Raw genomic sequence first — 6575 nt, 5'->3', positions numbered from 1 at the left:
GAGAGATTATTCGTAGACCTACTTAAAGCAATAGTAGGCCTAACTAAGCAAATATTTTCTGTCTAAAGGAGTTCCAGGATAAAGTTTAAACCAAATAAATGACAATAAATGAATTTTGTTAATCAAGATTGTGGATTTTTTTTTAAAGAAAGACCTAATTATTGAAATCTTTTTTTTGGCGGGGGGGGGCATATGGTGTATTAAAACAGCTCAACTTTATTGCAAACACCCCCGAGAGCCCTCCTCAAAAAGTAAAGTTTTAACTTAGACTTTACTTCGTAAACTCAACACATATTTCTTCTCTTTCTCTCTCTACCAATGTTAACCAAACATCTTGCACAAAGTTTTGGACACATTAAACATGAAGGCTCTTCTAATTGAGTGTTTTGCGAATTTTTCAACTCCTTAAGACAGAAGTGACTGCACTTCACACAGTAATGTTTCCCATAAACATATCATAATTGTTTAGGAGACTTGGCTTAACCTAAATGAAAAAATAGATGCGTTTGATTGATAAGATCCAGACAGAACCACCAGCAATATCACAATATAATGGTTTACGTCTTTCCACCGATATCCTCGCTACACTTTTTGTTATTTAAAAAAGGAAAAGTCGAATTGAAGTGATCATTACAATGAAGTTGACGTGTTGAACATGATTTAAGGAATAACACGAAATCATGAGATGACAGCATACATTAAACCCATGTATTGTGCTATAATACGGAACTGTAAATGAATAACAAACTAATCTGGAAGGATAACACTTCAATTTGCTCAATTTGCCCCAAGGCAAACATTTTGACTATATTAGCCCCCACACAGCTACAAGGATGTACTTTTCATGCTAGGTTAAGATCTCATATTTAACCTTATAGACCCCAACTGGTGTATAGGACAATATTAAACGATCTACATTGGTTTAATACAAGCATCATGAAACCTCTAACCCAGGCCTGGGCAAAGCCGGACCGGGGCAGTAGACGGCCGCGGAATCATGCTCAGATCACTGATCAATTTGCGATAGTAGTTTGAAAATTACTTTGTTATTCAAATTAAAAGCCAATGAATACTCGCCTTTGTGAATGATTTAACTCCCACCGCTTGTGGACATTTATTCTGAAGGCACTATAAATAACAACTGCACGAGACCAGACAGTGACTGACAGGCTGACACACGTCAGCAAATTGCAAATAGTAGCTAGGTAATGCAAAATATGAAATCATGTTACGAAAGCAAATGTTATCTTGTAAATACATTCAATTCAATAGAGAACGAAAAATCAAGATCGCCATGCCCTTAATGCTATCACAATGCATCTCTATTGCATCAGGATTAAAACTGAATGTTTCTAAATGTGAAATCTTATGTTTATATGACTCTGATGATAAAGAAATATAAAATATTCCTGTAAAGACTGTTTAAATATTTAGGAATAGATCTGTCAAAAAACTACTTAGTCAGATAACATATACATTTCTCTCCTAAAAATAAGAAAAAAAAAATATATTTAATAATTGTACAAAGGGATCTTTCTATACTTGGGAGAGTACTTCTGTCCAAGGCAGAGGGACTGTCTCCTTGTGTACCCCTCATTATGTTATGTGTAAATCCGCTACTTGTAAAGAGATCAATAAGACCTTCTTGACTTCATCTGAAAAATAAGTCTCACAAACTAAAAGAGTCAGTCCTCTCTAATAAAAGAGCTGAAGGAGGTCTTGGAAGTGTTGGATTTTGTACATAAATAACACTTTCAAGATCAAACTGGTTGAAAATATGTTTGATCAATACTGATTCATATATGGTATTTATTCCAAATAATGTGTTTAAATAAGTTTGAGGTCTTCAATTGTTACTGAAATGTAATTAAATTCCTGAAAGATCACGTGCTAAATTGGCTAGGTTTCACCAACAAGCTTTAATGCATGGAAAATATGTTTCCTGCACAAACTTTCCCCACATAAAGCTCTTTGTGGAATAATTCAGACATAACTGTAAGGAATAAGTCATTGTTTTACCCCAGCTGCATGAGAGGAATATGACTTTGTTCTTTGTTTTTACAACAAAGGTAATATTCTCACATATGAACTATTTATAACATTGAATGAGCTTCCAATACCTTTCAGAGAGTTTATTTCTGTGATCAAAGCCATTCCCAGTGGTCTAACTACACTAATGAAAACTCATCTTAGCTTTGGTAAKGATCACAAAGCCTATCCAGAACTCAGTTTGGAAGGTGTGAGGTACTTGAAAAATCTTGTTGTAATAAATATATAAGACAAATTCTCCATYCACAGAACCAACTTACGCCTAGAGGAACATTTTCCTCGAACATGCTTATTCCTGACATTGTCTGGAAAAAGCTTGGTTAAGGCCTTACAAATATTGTATACCAAACAAATGTAAGGAAGTGCACTTTAACATTCTACATAAGATATATCCATGTAATTCTATGTTGTCCAAATTTGTGGCTATTGATGATGTCTGTGTTTTCTGTGAAAAAGAAGGTGAGAATCTGACTCACTTGTTCTTTGAATTTAAATTTGTGTCAGAATTTTGGGGAAACCTTGCAGAATACTTATTTACCATTATGAACACTACCCATGTTTTTGACATGAAGGATATAATATGTTACTATTGCAATGATAACAAGACCATTGAAATGATTGTGAATTTTTTTATTCTTGTTGCCAAATACTTTATACATAAACAAAAATTCCAGAATTCTATACCATAATTACACTTATTTTTGATTGAATATAATTATCTTGTTAAGAAATTATCCCTTGTGAATAACAAGAATAACATCTTCCTGAATCATTATAATGAGATTTTTTCAGAGTGAATACAATTCTAGTTCAACACTAGAATTGCTTATTTTTTTATTTATATTTTTTGTATGTTTTAGTATTTTCTTGTTAATACCTGTGTTTTGTTAGACATGTTTGATGTAGCAATGTAAGTTGTTGATTTTTGTATTATGAATAAACATTTAAAAAATAAAACAATTAAAAAAGTAATTGCGCAAAAATGGGTTTTTCAAGGAAAAGGGAAGAAGACAATGAATGTAGGGTGTTCTAGCAAGAGTGGAAATCGAACAATTTCTTTATTGAGGTATCAGAGAAAGCTGTGTGCTTGGTGTGCAAAGAGAGCATCGCTGTCTTGACAGACTACAACTTGTCCCGACACTTCCAGATGAAGCATGCAGAGAAATATAGGAATATGCCTTCTGAGCAGAGGGCAAGTGCATCGAAGTAGTTGCTTTCTCAGTTGCAAAAGCAGCAAGGACTTTTCACAAAACTGCATTCAGCAAACGACGGAATTGCGGGAGCTAGCTATGTACTGTCCCACGAAATTGCTAAACATAGCAAGCCATTCGCTGAGGGCGAATTCATTAAATAATGTTTAATTGACTCTGCAGCAATACTTTGCCCCGCCAAGAAAGAACTGTTTGAAAATATTTCCCTGTCAAGACGAACAGTGATACGGCATGTTGAGGACATCGCAGAGAATATGGAACAACAGTTGAAAGACAAGGTAAAGTAATTATTGGCCCTGGATGAGAGCAGTGATGCACGTGACACAGCACAGTTGTTGGTATTCTAACGAGGCATAACCCCAGACTTTGAAATTACAGAGGAGCTTGCTTCAGTGCAGTCAATGAAGAGCACAACCACAGGGAAAGATTTATTGGAGGAGGTTAATAAGTGTGTGGCAAAGCTGGGACTGACTTTTTAAAAGTTATCCAGGGTGCCCTGATGGGTGCCCAAACTTGACTGGAAAAAACATTGTCCTGTACCCAAACATGACTGGAAAAAACATTGTCCTGTGCCCAAACTTGACTGGAAAAAACATTGTCCTTGTGAAAAGGATACAAGATCAAGTAGCTGAGCTGAACCCAGATGTGAGGGTGTTGGTGAATGGAAAAAATGCAGAGTCAGGCGYAGGACACAGATATGAGTAATAGTCCAAAATKTACTMAAAATATAAGTAAAGTTCCAACAAGGAAAAACACAATAATCCAGAGCACTAACAACACAAACCCACATGACAATCAATAACGCACAAAACAGAGAGGGAAGTCAGAGGGTTAAATAAGGAACATAATTAATGGAATGGAAACCAGGTGTGTATGATAAAGACAAAACGAAAATGAAACATGGATCGGTGGTGACTAGAAAGCCGGTGATGTCGACCGCCGAACGCCGCCCGAACAAGGAGAGGGATCAACTTCGGCCGAAGTCATGACAGTACCCCCCCCTTGACACGCGGCTCCAGCAGCGCGCCGACACCGGCCTCAGGGACGACCCGGAGGACGAGGCGCAGGGTGATCCGGATGGAGGCGGTGAAATTCCTGCAGTAATGATGGATCCAGGATGTCCTCCACCGGTACCCAGCATCTCTCCTCCGGACCATACCCCTCCCACTCCACGAGGTACTGAAGGCCTCTCGCCCGACGTCTTGAGTCCATGATGGCTCGCACAGTATACGCCGGGGCCCCCTCGATGTCCAGAGGGGGCGGAGGAACCTCCCGCACCTCAGACTGCTGGAGCGGACCAGCCACCACCGGCCTGAGGAGAGACACATGGAACGAGGGGTTAATGTGATAATCAGGGGGGAGTTGTAACCGATAACAAACCTCGTTCAATCTCCTCAGGACTTTAAATGGCCCCACAAACCGCGGACCCAGCTTCCGGCAGGGCAGGCGAAGGGGCAGGTTTTGGGTCGAGAGCCAGACCCGGTCCGCCTCACTGCGGTGGCGGTCGGCACACCGAGACCCCCAGGCGTTCCATAAACGCCCTCCAGACTTTAGACGTGAATTGGGGACCCCGATCAGAAACTATATCCTCAGGCACCCCGTAGTGCCGGAATACGTGTGTGAACAGGGCCTCCGCAGTCTGTAGAGCCGTAGGGAGACCGGGCAAAGGAAGGAGACGGCAGGACTTAGAAAACCGATCCACAACGACCAGGATCGTGGTATTACCCCATGACGGCGGAAGATCCGTCACGAAATCCACCGATAGGTGTGACCNACTTATTTACCATTATGAACACTACCCATGTTTTTGACATGAAGGATATAATATGTTACTATTGCAATGATAACAAGACCATTGAAATGATTGTGATTTCTTTAAATTCTTGTTGCCAAATACTTTATACACAAACAAAAATTCCAGCATTCTATACCATAATTACACTTATTTTTGATTATTTTATTATTTTATTGATATTTTTTGTATGTTTTAATATTTTCTTGTTAATACCTGTGTTTTGTTAGACATGTTTGATGTAGCAGTGTAAGTTGTTGATTTTTGTATTATGAATAAACATTTAAAAAATAAAACAATTAAAAAAGTAATTGCGCAAAAAAAAAAATTTCAGAGAAAAGGGAAGAAGACAATGAATGTAGAGTGTTCTAGCAAGAGTGGAAATCGAACAATTTCTTTATTGAGGTATCAGAAAAAGCTGTGTGCTTGGTGTGCAAAGAGAGCATCGCTGTCTTGACAGACTACAACTTGTCCTGACACTTCCAGACGAAGCATGCAGAGAAATATAGGAATATGCCTTCTGAGCAGAGGGCAAGTGCATCGAAGGAGTTGCTTTCTCAGTTGCAAAAGCAGCAAGGACTTTTCACAAAACTGCATTCAGCAAACCACGGAATTGCGGAAGCTAGCTATGTACTGTCCCACGAAATTGCTAAACATAGCAAGCCATTCGCTGAGGATGAATTCATTAAATAATGTTTAATTGACTCTGCAGCAATACTTTGCCCCGCCAAGAAAGAGCTGTTTGAAAATATTTCCCTGTCAAGATGAACAGTGACACGGCATGTTGAGGACATTGCAGAGAATATGGAACAACAGTTGAAAGACAAGGTAAAGGATTTCTTGGCCCTGGATGAGAGCAGTGATGCACGTGACACAGCACAGTTGTTGGTATTCTAACGAGGTCATAACCCCAGACGTTGAAATTACAGAGGAGCTTGCTTCAGTGCAGTCAATGAAGAGCACAACCACAGGGAAAGATTTATTGGAGGAGGTTAATAAGTATGTGGCAAACCTGGGACTGACTTTTTAAAAGTTATCCAGTGTGACCACTGATGGGTGCCCAAACCTGGCTGGAAAAAACATTGTCCTTGTGAAAAGGATACAAGATCAAGTAGCTGAGCTGAACCCAGATGTGAGGGTGTTGGTGAATGGAAAAAATGCAGAGTCAGGCGCAGGACACAGATATGAGTAATAGTCCAAAATTTACTAAAAATATAAGTAAAGTTCCAACAAGGAAAAACACAATAATCCAGAGCACTAACAACACAAACCCACATGACAATCAATAACGCACAAAACAGAGAGGGAAGTCAGAGGGTTAAATAAGGAACATAATTAATGGAATGGAAACCAGGTGTGTATGATAAAGACAAAACGAAAATGAAACATGGATCGGTGGTGACTAGAAAGCCGGTGATGTCGACCGCCGAACGCCGCCCGAACAAGGAGAGGGATCAACTTCGGCCGAAGTCATGACAGTACCCCCCCCTTGACACGCGGCTCCAGCAGCGCGCCGACACCGG

At 39.5% G+C, this 6575-nt stretch overlaps 1 pseudogene; it reads right to left on the bottom strand.

Moving 5' to 3' along the window:
• Positions 1-6575, bottom strand: part of LOC111971110 (GDP-Man:Man(3)GlcNAc(2)-PP-Dol alpha-1,2-mannosyltransferase-like) — a 24860-nt pseudogene that overhangs the window by 16785 nt on the left and 1500 nt on the right.

This window comes from Salvelinus sp. IW2-2015, linkage group LG12 (assembly GCF_002910315.2).
Source record: "Salvelinus sp. IW2-2015 linkage group LG12, ASM291031v2, whole genome shotgun sequence".
Classification (NCBI taxonomy): Eukaryota; Metazoa; Chordata; class Actinopteri; order Salmoniformes; family Salmonidae; genus Salvelinus; species Salvelinus sp. IW2-2015.
Note: the sequence above shows the minus strand (reverse complement) of the source record. Positions and strands in the feature narration are given on the sequence as shown.